The sequence below is a fragment of the Vulpes vulpes genome, chromosome 9 (genome assembly GCF_048418805.1).
Source record: "Vulpes vulpes isolate BD-2025 chromosome 9, VulVul3, whole genome shotgun sequence".
Taxonomy (NCBI): domain Eukaryota; kingdom Metazoa; phylum Chordata; class Mammalia; order Carnivora; family Canidae; genus Vulpes; species Vulpes vulpes.
The window spans coordinates 19,354,638-19,371,427 of record NC_132788.1 but is presented as its reverse complement, the minus strand read 5'-3'; the positions used below and the strand labels follow the sequence as shown (position 1 = coordinate 19,371,427).

The 16,790-nt window shown below is 35.7% G+C and overlaps 1 pseudogene; it reads left to right on the top strand.

Moving 5' to 3' along the window:
* Window positions 1-244: 244 nt before the first annotated feature.
* Window positions 245-408, top strand: LOC112926843 (U4 spliceosomal RNA; annotated as a pseudogene).
* Window positions 409-16,790: the final 16,382 nt, after the last annotated feature.

The window sequence follows — 16,790 nt, the reverse complement described above, 5'->3', positions numbered from 1 at the left end:
CTGTGTATCTTTTTAGGAGAAGTGCTTATTTAAGTCCTTTGCCCATTTTTAATTAAATATGTTGAACAGAAATGGTGACAGTGGGCATTCTTGACTTGTTCGTGATCTTGGGAGAAAACCTTCCAGTCTTTTGCTTATGATTTCTGTGGGTTTTTCCAAATATGGCCTTTGTTATTTTGAGATTGTTTCCTTTTATTTCTGGTTTGATAAAGTGTTTTTATCATGGAAAGATGTTAAATTTTTGAGCTTTGTGCAGTGGCAGTATCGTGCCAATGAAGTTTATCCGAGGCGCGATTATTGCTAATTGAAAGATGTTAAATTTTTGTTATCAACTGAGATAATCATGTGGCTTTTCCCTTCATTCTATTGATGTGGTATGTTATGTAAATTTTTGTATGTTGAACCACCCTTGCATTCCAGGAATATACCTCACTTGGTCTTGGGCTATTTTTACTTCTCTTCTTTTATCTTTTAGTTCTTCAGACTCAATAATTTCAAGTAATTAATGTTCAAAATCCTGGATTCTTCCTTCTACTGTTCGAGTCTGCATTGAACTTATTTAGTGAATTTTCCAATGCAGCTATTGTATTTACAGCTACAAAATTTCTATTTGGTTCTTTTTTTTTAATTTTTATTTATTTATGATAGTCACACAGAGAGAGAGAGAGAGAGGCAGAGGCATAGGCAGAGGGAGAAGCAGGCTCCATGCACTGGGGAGCCCGACATGGGATTTGATCCTGAGTCTCCAGGATCGCGCCCTAGGCCAAAGGCAGGCGCTAAACCACTGCGCCACCCAGGGATCCCCTATTTGGTTCTTTTTTCATTCATATTTTGTTTTCTTGATTTCTTTCAGTTTTTGTGTTTTCTTTGAGCTCTGGTAGTTTTTTAAAGTCTTTGTCAATTAAATCTGATGCCTGTTTCTTCAGGGACAGATTCTGGGGATTTATTTTGCTCTTTTGAATAAGCAATGTTTTCAGGGTGCCTGGGTGGCTCAGTCAGTTAAGCGTCTGCCTTCAGCTCAGGTCATGATCCTGGGGTCCTGGGATTGAGCTCTTCATTTGATTCTCTGCTCAATGGGGAACCTGCTTCTCCCTTTGCCTATGCCACTGCCCCTGGTTGTGTTCTCTCACTTGCTCACTTTCTCAAATAAATAAAAGAATCTTTTAAAAAAATAAATGGGCAATATTTTCTTGTTTCTTTTTATGCTTTGTGATCTTCTGCTGAAAATTGAGTTCAGGGGTGCCTGGGTGGCTAAGCATCTGATTCCTGTTTTCAGCTCTGTGCTGAGCATAGAGCCTGCTTGAGATTCTCTCTCTCTCTCTTTCTCCCTCTGCCCTTCCCTGCCCACTCACCTGATCTCGCTCTCTCAAACAAACAAATGAACAAAAAAATAAATAAATAAAAATAAAATTGTTGTTTTGAAGAAGAAACAGCTACTTCTCCCAGACTGGCTATTAGGGGAGGACCTTCACTCATCAGCCCAGTGTGAAGGCTTATGGTTGTCAGAACCATAAAATGGTCATGAATTTTCCTTGGGGTAGGGGTCTGCCCACTTCTATTCTTCTATATATACAGTTGCCTTTAAACATCTTAATTTCCCTAAGAGTTTCCCCTCTGATTCTTCTCAGGGTCTCAGCTGTTCTATTGTATTTCTTAATCAGTGATCTTTGCTCTGGGGTATCTGTAGTTCTGTTGCACTCTTGTAATTTTCATGAGCCATGTCTGCTGTTACCTGCAGGTTATTCTAGTGTACATCCATGCCACTTTTTTTTCTGTATGGGCTCTAAGTTAAACAATACTGAGACCAATCCCACAAGCAGCCCACATACAGGTTAAAACACTATAAATTCATTTCATGGACAGGGGCTTGGGATGAGGCCACCACTTTCCTCAAACTGCACTATACCAGGGAAGAGGTGGCTACATATATCATGAAATTTCCTACCATTTTGAATGTAGCTTTTGCTTGATTTGGCATTTGCTTACTTGCTGTAAATCCTTTGATTTCTGTTATTCTGATAAAGCTATTTTATTCAGTTTATAACTATTTATTTAATGTTTCCATGAGGGAACAATGGTCTGGGGCTTCCTCATCTGCCATCTTGCTAATATCACTCAGGGTTATCATTGCACTTTTAATTCCATCTTGCGATCTGCTTCTCAGTGACAACAGACCAATACAGATTTGTAAGTATTGGGAAGAATTTTACTCTTTCCCTGAATGTGATTAGAGGTCTGGAGCAGAGGAATGACATGATCTGATTTACATTTAGATAGTATTTTCCTAACTATTCTCTTGAGAGTGGTCTGAATGGTCAAGGGGAAAAGAATAAGTAGACCAGGTAGGAAGCTGTTGCAATAGTCTAAACAAGAGATTATGGTAGTTTGGACTAGGATCACAGCAGCAGATGTGCTAAGCTTCTGAATATATTTTGTAGGTAGAGTTGATGCTGTTTATTTATAAATTAGATATCAAGGAAAAAGAAGCAACTGGTAAACTAGAATTGCCAGTGACTGAGAAGGTAGAAAGGCAGTGTGGAAAAGCAGAAGCTCAGTGTTGACTCACTCTTTATAATTTTGAGATGTCCATGAGACTTGTAAGTGGGAATGGACATGTGCATAAAGGCCAAAGGAATGTCTGGGTTTGTGAAATACATTCTAAATAGTAAAATGTGGTAGTGTGAATTGGTTATGAAATTGGATATAATCATTCAGGGGCTAAGTATAGATAGAAAAACAATTGGTCTGAGGACAGAGCATGGGAGACTCCAACATTTAGAAATCAGGGAGATGAAGAAGAACCAGCAAAGAATGTTGATAAAGCTCATCATGTTGAAGACATTCACAAAAACCTTATTTAAATGATTGATTTCTTTGAAAAAACTAATCTAGAATAGGTCCAATAATTATAGACACATTCTGTGAAGCTTTCAGTACATTCACGTAGCCAGTTTACAATCATTTTAGCAGTTATAAGATGAAAACATGTCAAGTGAATAAATTACACAACCACCTCTTTTGAGATCCAGAAACCAGTATTTAAGTCATCACAATGATTTGAAATTTTATATTGATATAAATTCAATATATAATATCAATTATAATTGGTATTAATATATATAATATATATTATTATATATATTTAATATATATAAATATATATAATATATATATAATATATATAATATAAATATATATAAATATAAAATATATATTATATATATAATATATATAATATAAATATATATAAATATAAAATATATATAATATATATAATATATATAATATATATAAATATAAAAATATATTTATTATTATATAATAATATATTTATTATAAGAAATATAATATATATATTATATATATATATATAGCACCTGAATGGTTCAGTTGGTTAAGCATCCTACTCTTGATTTCTATTCAGGTCATAATCTCAGGGTCATGAGATTGAGCCCTGTATCAGTCTCCATATTCAGTTCAGAGTCTGCTTGTCCCTCTCCCTCTGATCCTCCCCCCACTCGTGTTCTCTCTCTCTCTCAAATTAATAAATAAAAAAATCTAAAAAATATACATATATAATAAATGATCTTATGGTGGGCTGTGGTAGGCAAAACTTTCTTAAGCAGGACTAAAAGATTTAATCATAAAGAAAAAGGATTGATAAATTGGCTTTATTAAAGTTAAAAACCTATGTTCATTAAAAGGCATCATTTCACAAAAGGGGATACCCAAAGAGCCAGTAAACGTATGAAACATATTCACGATCATTACTCTCCGATGTATTTATTCCTTTTTTAAATTTTTAAAAAATATTTTATTTATTTATTCATTAGAGACACACTGAGAGAGGCAGAGATAGAGGCAGAGGGAAAAGCAGGCTCCCTGCGGGGAGCCCAATGCAGGACTCAATCCCAGGACCCAGGGATCATGACCTGAGCCCAGAGGCAGATGCTCAACCACCCAGCCACTCAGGTGCCCCAGATGTATTTATTATTATATAAAATAAGATCATGTGGTTATGGACTCTGAAAAGCCCCCAAATCTGTAGTTAGTGTGCTGGAGACCTAGGAGAGAGAAAGGTATAGTTACAATCTGAAGTCCAAAGACCTAAAACCGCACTGAGGGGGGCACTTGATGGGATGAGCACTGGATGTTATTCTGTATGTTGGTAAATTGAACACCAATAAAAAATAAATTTATTATTAAAAAAAAAAAGACCAAAAACCAGGAAAGTCAATGGTATAGTTCCAGTTCAAAGCTGGTAGGCCTGAGACCCAGAGCAAGCTAGTGTTTCAGTTTGAGTCAAAGACATAAAAAAAAATTGATGTACTAGTTTAAAGGCAGTCAGGTTGAGGGGTACCTGGGTGAAATTGGATATAATCATTCAGGGGCAACTCTTGATCTTGATCTCAGAGTTGTGAGCTCATGCCCCACATTGGGCTCCATGCTGCATGGCAAGCCTACTTTAAAAAAAAAAATAAATAAAAATAAAAGACAGGTAGAAGAAGTTCCCTATTATTCAGGGTTTTTGTTCTAGTTAGGCCTTCAACTGATTGATAAGGACCACCCACATGAGGGAAGGCAATCTGATTTATTCAGCCTACTGATTCCAAAGTTAATCTGATCCAGAAACATCATTATAGACATATTCATAATAATGTGTGACCAGATATCTGGGTCTCCTGTGACCCAGTCAAGTTGATACATAAAGTTAAGGATCACATTGTGTGCATATGTGTATGTATTTTACAATTAACTTAAGTGCTATCTGGAATAATTTTATAGAACACATGACTGTCTCTGACAGAAAAGGCTTGCAATTTGAAGCAGATTCACATAGCTGAGTGTTGGGACAAGTGTTGGGACAAAGAAAAATAATGATGAATGTATAGCAAAATCTAACCTCCAAAGTTAACTTCTCACTTAATTGTTCTGTACCAAATGATCAGATTAATCACAGATTGTGGATTTCTAAATAATCTAACTTCCATTGCAAACACGTTTTCACATAATGACTTATCTATGGTGTGGCTTGGTAAAGGGGTTTAAGCATGAAGGAAGCTGTAGTCATTTGGAGGTCTGAGTGCATACCCCACCATGGATCTTTTGAAGTAGGAGTACAGTTTAGATCAGTGAGAGCCAAGTAGAAAACTGCAGCAGACCTTTAATCTCGAGATTATTTTCCCCATTTAATAGATGAGAAATCAAGTTGTGTGAATTTACCTAAAGATGCTCTCCAAGTTAATGAGAGAGGCAAAGATATGATTTAGCAGGCTGGACAAACATTCCACTATAATTTATATACTTTCCTGGCTCTGATTTAATGACTTTGACCTAATGTTCGATGAAAAATCCTGGCTTGGCAAATAATCCCTGCGGAGACTATTTCATGACGCCAATTAAAAAGTTTTTTCTGGATGACTCTTTGTCCTTCCTCTCCTAATATAATTTCTACATCAATTGCCTTGAAGAAATTCATTCAGGTTGTATGCAACTGCTCCAGGTGTTACACAGCTGTCAAAACTAATAAGCTACAAATACTCAGGGAGCATAATGTGGTTGTCCCTCTGCAGAGAACCAGCTAGAACCAACATGCCTGCATTAAGCATGTTGTTAATAACACCTTTCCCCAGTTATAAAAGGAAAGGAATGTTCATTGTAGAAAATTATAGAAGCACAGAGAAGATAATGAAAATTACCTGCAATCCCCAAAACTGATACCACTTCTAAAATTTTCTAGTCTTTTTTTCTATGCTTATTTTAAATCCTTGTTGACATGAGTGTGTACACATACATGTGCACACCTCTTAATAATACACTTTATCTGTGTCCTCATTGTTTTGTGGTTGCTTTGGACTTATTCATTGATTAAATAAATTTGAATAGATACATAGTGAGCATTCCAGATACTTGAATAATTATTATAACTTACCAAAATGTTTGGTATTTCTTGGTAATGTAGCCAATATTTTGCATAACTTTTGGGTTATGACAGAAACAGATTTGTCTTTATTATCTGCCAAAAAATAGATTGTATGCAGTGACAGTCATGCCTTCACTCACTCATTGAAAAAATCTTTACAGTGATGAGGTGTGTTCAAGGCAAGGTGAGAATGGAGTAGACTGAAATTTTCTTTAGCAGTCGAGTAACTTCTCTGCCACTCCGTGCCAATGACCTTTTTTCCAGTTTTATTAAATAACAGATTTTAACTTAAAGCAATGTGTTAGGCAAACTGGGACATTTTTATTGAGATATAATTGACATACAAGATCCTATTAGTTTGAGGTGGACAGATAGGATACATGTGGATATTTCAAAATGACCACCACAGTACATCTAGTTAATACCCTGCACCACACATAGTAACAATTTTGTGTGTGTGTGTGTGTGATGAGAACTTCTAAACTCTACTCTTTCAACATTTTTCAAATATGCAATACAATATTATTAAATACAGTCATCATGCTGTACATTGCATCCCCAGGACTTAATCCTTACAGCAAGTTTGTATCTTTTGACACCTACACCCATTTCACCCAACACCCAACCTCTGCCTCTGGCAACCACCAATCTATTCTACATATCTATGAGTTCATTTTTTTTTTTTTTTTTTTTTTTAGATTCCACATGCAGGTGAAATCACACATGTACTTATCGTTTAACAAACGCCACACTAGAATGTAGGCTGTTTGGGTATAGGGGCATTTTCTATTTTATTTACTATCATTCTCTGTGTCCTAGGACAATGTCTGTCACTTAGTAGATTCCCGATAAATATTTGTTGAATGGACAAATTGATGATTAAAACTTGTTTTTACTTAGTATAATGTTAACATTTCCTCATACTGTTAAATATTATTTTCTAGCATCTCTTAAAAATATTTTAAGGTATAACTTACATGCACAAAATTGTATGTATGTTAAATAGTCATCTCCATAAATGTTTACTTATGTGTCATCTCTTAGCCACACCCCATCAATATATAGAACATTCCATCAACTCACAGGCATCCCTAGGCTCTTTTCCATTCAAGATCTCCATATAGGTACCTCTATTCTGAGTTTAATCACCATAGATGATTTTTGCTTAACTTTGCATAAATGGAATGAATGTTTTTCAAAAGTACTCTTCAGGATCTGCCTTTTTTCATTCAACATAATTTTATTAAAGATTCATTTATCTTGTTGCATATATTAATGGTTCTTTCTTTTTCAACATTGCTATATAGTATTCTACTATATAAATATACCATAATTTGTTTTTTCATTCTTCTGTTGACAAACATTTATTTCCATTTTGTAGCTATTGTGAATAAAGTTGCCATGAACATTCTCATATAAGTCTTTTTGAGGACATATGCTTTTTGTTTCTTTTGGGTACCTAGCAACACATCATAGGGTAGGTGTAAGTTTAGTTTTAGTAGCCAAATCACTTTTTCAAGATGGTTGAAGCAATTGTTACTCCCTCCAGGGATGTATGAGGGCTCCAGTTTTGTGATATCTTTGTGAATATTTGGCATTTTTGGTCCTTTTAATTGTAGTCATTCTGATAGGTATTTGCTACAATCATTGTGGTTTTAGTGTGTACATACCTGATAAGTCATGATGTCGAGTATCTTTTGTAGCTTACCAGCTATGTGGGCATCCTCTTCTGCAAAGTACCATTTTTGTGAAGTGATGCTTTTTGATGAGAAGAATTTTTTAACTCTAATAAAGTCCAATTCATCAATTCTTTCTCTTTTGTGGTTAAAGCTTTTAGTGTCTGCTTAACAGGACAGTGTCCTGTTTTGCCTACCACAAGGTCATGATTTACTTAGGTAGCTGTGTACATATAAGTCTATTTCTGGATACTATTCTCTCTTCTTTTGGTCTATTTGTTTATATCTTTGGGACATTACAGCATCATTTTTAATGATTGCAAAGTTTTATTTTTCCCATTCTTGGATATTTAGCTTGTTACCAAACTTTCTCTATTATAAGCATGAATATCCTTAGAAATAAAGCTTAATGCAAACCCATGGCTTTTCTCATAGGGCAAATTATAAGACTAGAATTGATGAATCTAAGGAATGTACATATTTTAAATGTTTCCTATATGTTTCTGAAGCACTATTTGGAAATATATCAAATTAAGTTCCTGTCAGCACTAGGTGAGAGAGAATACACCTTTATATAAATTCTTAGACATGTCTTATATTATCTGTCAATTGGTGGTTGTTTTGGGAGCAAAATATTTCTCAGGTCTTTTTGTTGCTGTTGTTATGTTTTGGAGTTGTTTGGTTACCAGTGAGCCAAGGATGAATTAAAAAGAAAATCCCATGGCCATTTGGTTTCTACTTCTGTGAATTATGTATTCAAATATGTTTTCTATTTTCCATTGGGTTGTTCACCTATTACCTATCTGAAAGAATTCTTTGAACTTTTGATATATTAACATTTATGATATTTGTTGAAACATTTTCTAGTTTTCTAAAAATTTAAAACATTTTTGAATTATTATTTTAACTTACAGGTTTTATATTTTTCAATTTGCTTAATATTTTTCATTTTAAACTTGTTTCTAGTAAGTATCATGATTATAAAATCCTTTCTTACCTATATGCGCACAGTATAAGGAAGGATTTTGCTGGCATAAAAACTTCATATTATTGTTTTATATTTTGGAAAACTATTTTCTCAGTATTCCCACTCTTTTGTTTCTGATTGCTTACTGTACACTCTCTACTTTTTCTAAGTCAGCTTTATAATTTTTTTCAACTTAGTTTTTTCAAAGAACCAGCTTTTTTATATATTTTTCGTTGCCTCTTTAATTATTTTTTCCCATATCTTTATTATTGTTTTTACTTCTATTTCCTTAGGATTTACACTGATACTTTTTTCAAAATTGGATGCTTTGCTCAAAATTTCAATGGCTTTTATTTCCTAAAATATGTATTTAAGTGCGTTTATTTGCCTCTGATACTTTGTAAGCTTCGTCCCACAAGTTTCATACATAATGTTATTTTTAAATTTCCATTATTTTTTAATTTCCCATGAACTATTTGGAAAAGAGTTGTTTGCTCAGTATAAATATTTGGGGATCATATTTATCTGTTTATTCTTCTTCATGGTATTGTGGTCAGAAAATGTTATTGAGAGAACATTGGCATCATGTATCACCAAATTTGTAAATACTGCATATATCTTTGGAAATTTTTTTATTTTATTTTTTGAAAGATTTTATTTATTCATGAGAGACACACAGAAAGATAAGCAGAGTCACAGGCTCCATGCAGGGAGCCCGATGTGGAACTTGATCCCAGATCCTGGGATCACGCCCTGAGCCAAAGGCAGACGCTCAACTGCTGAGCCACCCAGGCGTCCCTGGAAAATTTTTTAAAGATTTATTTAGTTAGGAGAGAAAGAGAGAGAGAGAGAGAGAGAGAGAGAGAGAGAGAGAGAAAACGCATGCATGCGTGGGAGGAGGAACAGAGGGAGACAGAGAAAGTTAATCTGGCTCACACCCTACAAGGGGCTCATGACCCTGAGATGATGACCTGAGCCAAAACCGAGTCAGATGCTTAACTGACTGACCCACCCAGGAGCCCCTGGAAAGATTTGTTAAATTTCCAGTTAGCCTCAGGAAGTCATATATATGACAGAAAAAAGGTGTCCATTTTGTTCAATCTTTATTTTTAGGCCTCATTTGTCTGCTTGAAATAGCAATTACTGAGAGCATTGTATGAAACATCTTACAACAGCAATGCATTTATTATTATTTTTTATAATTCTGAAAAGTTTTATTTCATGTATTTGGAGCATATGTACTTAAGTGTGTATATATTCAAGACTGTTAAATCTTCATAGTGAATTGTTCTTTTTTATTATTGAGTAGTAATTAACTTTACTACTAATAATGCTTTTTTTTTTTTTTTTTTTGCCCAGCAAAGCATATCTTACTTGTAATTGTAAGGGCAATGTCAATTTTCTTTTGGTTATACTTGCCTGGTGTGTGCAAGGTGTGCATATGTGTGTCTTCAGTCTATTTTCTTTCAACTATTATATGTCATTATGTATTAATTGCGTCTTTGTAAATAGTGCATATCTAGTGTGGAGGGAAACATTTACATTGTATTCATTTCATAAACATTTCTTCTGCCTTTTTTTATATTTTATTTGAAATTTTAACTTTATTTGAAATTTTAAACTTGAGCCTGTCCTACTCTCCCATGCTTACTAATGAAGTTCCATATTTAGCTTTGAAATTACAGATACTTCAAACATCTATTAAAAGAAAACCCAGGTTCCAACAATTGATTATCTATTAGCTGTAGATTTTGGTGATCTTTTTTCCCTAGTATCTTCCAAGTTATTTTAGAATGAATGCTGCAGGGATGCCTGGATGGCTCAGCGATTGAGCATCTGTCTTGGGCTTAGGGCCTGAACCCAGGATCCGGGATCAAGTCCCACATCGAGTCCCACATCGGGCTCCCTGCGAGGAACCTGCTTCTCCCTCTGCCTATGTCTCTGCCTCTCTCTCTGTGTCTCTCATGAATAAATAAATCTAAAAAAAAAAAAAAAAAAGGAATGAATGCTGCGTTAGGTGATATTAATCAGATGGCATTTGAAAGAGAACTCATTTTTCAGACTCTTAAAGAGTGTATGTAGAGGGGCACCTGGGTAGCTCAGTCAGTCAGTTTTGGCTCATGTCATGATCTCAGCGCCCAAGATTGAGCCCCCTCCCCCCATCAGGCTCCATGCTCAGCATGCATCTGCTTGAGATTCTCTTTTTCCCTTTGCTCCTTCCCCACTCACACTTTCTCTCTCCTCTCTCTCTCTCTCTCTCTCTCAAATAAATAAATCTTCAGGAAGAAAGAGTGTGTGGAGAAAGTTAGCTGACCCCTTCAGCTTCTCAAAATTTTGAGATTTATATTTATTGAAGCACAGTTGACACACAATGTTACATAAGTTTCAGGTGTACAACATAGTAATTCAGGAACTCTATACATTATGCTTTGCTCACCATAAGTGTAGCTACCACCTGTTACCACATTATTACAATACTATTGACTATATTCCCTATGCTGTAGCTTTCATTTCTATGATTTATTCATTCCATAACTGGAAACCTGTACCTTCCATTCTTTTTCACCCATTTTGTCCATTCTTCCTCATTTTGGCAACTGCCAGTTTGTTCCCTGTATTTATGGGTCTGTTTCTGCTGTGTTTATTCATTTGTTTGTTTTTTAGATTTTACGTACAAGTGAAATAATGGTATTAGTCTTTGACTAATTTCACTTAGCATAATTCCCTCTAGGTCTATCCATGTTGTTGCAAATAGCAAGATCTCATTCAATTTTATGGCTGATAATGTACCATTATATATGTATCACATCTTCTTTATTCATTCATCTATCAATAGACACTTGGGTTGCTTCCATATCTTGGCTATTGTAAATAATGCTATAATCAACGTAGGGATGCCTATGTCTTTTTGAATTGATATTTTTGTCTTCTTTGGATAAGTATCTAGTACTGGAATTACTGGATCCTATGGGTATTGCTATTTTTAATGTTTTGAGGAAGCCCATATTGTTTTCCACAATGGCTGCACCAATTTACACTGCCACCAGATGTGCTCCAGAGTTCGTTTTTTTCCACATCCTCGCCAACACTTATTTCTTGTCTTTTTGATTCTAACCATTCTGACAGGTGTGAGATGATATCTCATTATGGCTTTGATTTGCATTTCCCTGATGATTAGTGATGTTGAGCCTCATTTCATGTGCCTGTTGGTCATCTGTATGCCTTCTTTGGAAAAAAGCCCATTTTTTAATCATTTGCTTTCCTGGCGTTGAGTGGTATAAGATCTTTATATATTTTGGATATTAACCTTTTATCAAATATATCATTTGCAAATATCTTCTTCCATTCAGTAGGTTGCCTTTTTATTTGATTGATGGTTTCCTTCACTGTACAAAAGGTTTTTATTTTGGTATCATCCTAATAGTTTATTTTTGCTTTTCTTCCTTGCCTGAGGAGGCATATCTAGAAAAATTTTGTTACGTTTGATGTCAGAGATTACTGCCTATGTTTTCTTCTAGGGTTTTTATGAGATCTGGCCTCACATATAGGTCCTTAGCTCTTTTTATTTTTGTGTATGGTATAAGAAAGTGACACAGACTTAGTCTTTTGCATTTAGTTGTCCAGTTTTCTCAGCACCAAAAGAATGTCTTTTTCTCATTGTATATTCTTGCTTCTTTTGTTGTAGATTAATTGACCATATAAACATGAGTGTATTTCTGGGCTCTGTAATTCTGTTCCATTGAACTATGTGTCTTTTAAAATTTTGAAAACTGTATATATTTATAATTCTAAGATAATTGATCAAGTAATAATATAAGTCATGTATTATTCTACTTAGGCTATTTTGCTGATATTTATGAATAATTATTATCTATTTATTAAAGCACCTTTGTTACATGTATTAGTTTCCTAGGGCTGATATAACAAATTACATGACTAATTAAATTTATTCTTTCAGTTTTCAAGAGATTAGAAGTCTGAAATTGAGGTGTGGAAAGGGCTGTGCTCCCTCTGATGGCTCTAAGGGGAATTTTTTTCTTTCTTTCTTCCTTAAAGCAGACTTGGTGTCTAGTGAGGCCTCACTTCTTGGCTCATAGTCTTTTTCTTGCTGAGTCCTCACATGGTGGAAGGGGAAAGGGGCTTTCTGGAATCTCTTTTATAAGGGCACTAATCCCATTCATGAGGGCTCTACCTTTATAACCTAATCATCTTCCGGTAGCTCCCACCTCCTAAAATTATCACATTGGGAGTTAAGATTTCAACATAAGAATTTGGTGGAGAATACAAATATTCAGTTCATAGTAGTGTGTATATCTCAAAACTCCCCCTGCCTCTTATGAACATACATGTGACTACATGTAGGCTTACCCAAATACCTAGGATAAGCTTGTTTTCCCAATATTTTTCATTTAATCACACCTTTTGTCATAATAAAACAATATCTGCTATTTTGCCATCTAAGGCAATAATCACAGATTCTGGAGATCAGAAGGTGTACATATCTTTTTGGGAACCATCATTCAGCCCACTACATGCCTGACATGTTGCTAGACTTGTTTGAGTTCTGTACACCAAAGTCACTAAAATAAAATTTTAAAAATTTCAAATTAAGAATTAAAATATCAAAACTACTTACTTCCTTCAGATTATTATTTTTTAGAGATAATTTGGTGAGATATAGATAGTTCCTATTCCACACACTCCCCATCCATAAATCCTCTTGCTCCTTCCAGCCGTTGCTTATGCCAATGAATTTGTATCTTTAATGTTTGTCCTAATGCTCAACTTAAAATAAAAGTACCTGAGGTGCCTTTTAATATTTCTTAGTACCATTAATGTAGAAAATGTTTAGCTTTTTTTTGTGTACAAAATAGTTGCATATAATTGGCAGGCACTACTAGGGGTGATTTATTTGCTTTGTTTTTTTCCATTTTTCATAGGCCAGCCAGGCATGATCATCACTAAGAAAGAAGCATTTGCCTGTAGAGTGTAGACAGTGTGGGGCAGAAAGTCAGTAGTTGAAGGGATCTTAGCTGTCATCATTTCCAATCTTTTCAACTCGGACATGCAGCACTAACATGGAAAGAAGGCAAGTGACCTGGCCAGGTCTTGAAGCTGGTGGTGGAAATGAACCCAGAACCTGCTCTTCTCATCCATAGTGCAGTGATTCTCACCCACTTTATTATCATATCTCTTATCTTGGGATGAGGCCATATAGGAAAATGTGATTTCAGGGGTCTTAAAGACTATTGCAGGGGAAGCAAAGTTAAAATGTTTGCCTTTAAAATTTTGCCTCAAGACAGTGGTTTTGTTGAGTCAGTCCCTGTGACATTGCGATTTATAATAAGAAATATATATATGGTCTTTGTCCCCTTTTCTGGCACAAAGCTTCTAAAACCCTTGACATTTCCTAAGTGATGAGGGCTACCAAAGGTGTCTTTTGTTATGTTAATAAGGTGACATTTTGTAAGCACTTGCAGATGGGGGTTGGTTGCCAGGAGAACCAACTCTGATTAGAGGATTGCAACTTTCAGTCTCCCTATTCCCCACCCCCATCTCTGGGCTGGAGATGAAGTTCAACTGCCAGTGGACAATAATCTCATCAATCATGGCTATATAATAAAATCTCCATAAAAATACAAAAGGATGGGGTTTGGAGAACTTCCCCATTGGCAAAAACTTGAAGATTTGGGAAGAGTGGCACATTTTGAGACAGCATGGAGCTCTGTGCCCCTTCCCCATACCTTGCCCTATCCCTCTCTTCCATCTGGCTGTTCCAGAGGTATATCCTTTTATAATAAACTGGTAAATTCAGTAAGTAAAATGTTCCTCTGAATCTTGTGAGCTGCTCTAGCAAATTAGTTTAACCCATAATGGGGTTTGTGGGAACCTCTGATTTATGACCAGTCAAAAGCACAGGAAATGACCTGGATTTGTTGATTGGCTCTGAAATGGGGAGCACTCTTACAGAGCTGAACCCTTAAAATGCAGAATCTGATCCTATCACCAGGTAGATAGTGTCAGAATTAAGTTGAATTGCAGGACACCCCCACCTGGTGTCTGAGAATTGCTTGATGTGGAAGAAAAACTCTTATATCTCAGAATTGGTGATGTAGGGGTTCAGAATGGCTCCACCCAAAATATGCCACTTTGGTATATTGATTATTTTGACTTAAAGGTACTTGAGAAGCAGCTGGTACACTAAGGACACTCTGAAAGCAGGAGATAAATTTCTCATGTGAAAGCTACTCTCCTTTCAGCAATAGTCTAGAAGGCCTCCTTATCACTAAACACAGAATTTAGGGCTGAGGAAAGCTAAATAAACAAATCTTATTACTTCTTCACCATTTTACTACCCCTAGCTCAAACACCTTTGCCCTGTTAATTTTTCACAAACTTATTGTTTATTTGTTCAAAAGGTGTGAAAGCTTCCTGCTCTGGTCACTTCTTTGAGTCTCATATTTTTGTGGGGCTCCTGTACGTGCTTACATAATTAAATTTGGTTATCTCCTGTTAACCTTTATTTTTATAACAAGGTAGTCTCAGTTAGGAACCTAGAAGGGTAAAAGGAAACTTATTTTTCCACCCCTGCAGTCATCAGAACCTATAGTCCCCAAAAGGAAAATGTTCCTGGAATCATCTAGTGGTTATCTTACTTCTTTAGACTGGTGATGACACACATGGTTATACTTTTGAAGAGTCAGGAGCATGGGGCTAACAGACAAGAGTGGTTTGCTATATGCTGGGAAAGAAGGACTAGAACCCAAATCTGCTAACATCTGCTCCTCTCATCTGTGATTTGAACCTCTCTGATCTTGCCATGGAAGCAACAAAACCAAAACCAAAACCAAAACAAAACAACAACAAAAAACAAAAACAAAACAACAATAAACAAAAACAAAAACAAAAAAGAAAAGAAATTAGGGTAGGTCTGGAGATAACCTAGCAATAGAAGCAAATTAATATGCTCTTGCTTTTTCTCTTTTTGGGGTGGGGATTAGGGGTAAGGATCTTTGCGTGTGAAGAGATTGTGATGGCTTCACTCAGAGGTATCATGTTCTTAGAGTTCTGAAGGTGACATCAGCCTTGGCTATAAGTAAGAAGTATGGCTTCCTTTGTGCCAACATCATCCCCCATAATGTTTCCTTCATCTGCTGGCTAATAGCTGAAAGTGAGCCTAATACCCTGGGATAGGTAAATCAGATATAAATGTGTGCTGTAGGATAAATAATAGATACTGTCTCCTTTGCTGGAAGCATGCTGTGATATAAGGGAGGCCAGGAAGAAGTGATAGCCCCAATGAGGGACTGAATTTAGAGGAAACAAACATACATTTTTCTTGGGTTCTCATTTTGCTTAACACTAGCATTGGGAAGAAGGGGAAGATTTCCAAGAGCAAAGGAAGAGAAACTGGGCCTATGCCAATCTTTTGGGCCAAATAGAATTCAGAGAGCATGGTGTGTTTTTGAAAATGCTTGGCAAGGTAGTTATTTAAGATCCCCTGGGCATTCTCAGCTCAGAAGCCTGTTTCCATCTGACCAGTCAAGTCAACGAGATATTTAATGACTATTTGCACTTCTACAAGTGACTGTCTGAAAGTGTTACTATTCCCTGAAAGATTTGTGAGGCCTTTTCTGCTGATGCTGTAGGACCTGAATAAACATAGATTGTTGATGCCAGGCCAAGTTTGCACACATAGACAAATATTAAGGAGTATCTTCCTGCCTATAAGAAAAATGATTTTTGACACGTTTCCCAGAAACTAAAGTTTGTTTGTTTGCTTTCCTAGGACTTAAAATTCAAGTTTTTTTCCTTCCCCAGTGCAGTTGATTAATGGCATCGATGAAGTTGAATCATTAGGTTAGCATAGTTCAGCCAAGTTAAGCAAGATATGACTTCCTGTCCTCAGAAAGGACAGCACTGGGGACATTTGGGGATCTTGATAGCAGAAATGATTCAACTCTCCCTTTGGGTCAATAGTGGAAAACCCTCTAATCTCAATTTCCCTATGAATATCACCTATTCAGGATACATTACATGTGAAAAGAGGTTCTAGCTCAGTTGTGGAGACTCCAAATCCACCTCTTGATGACTGTGATATAAGGACCATCAGAAATAGGGAAGTGGCAATTCCCTAAGTAAAAGAAGAAATGCTAAGTGGATGAAAACAGCCCATGACTCCTCAAAAAATAAGGGAGGAAAATCCTTTTCTGGACCTGTTGGA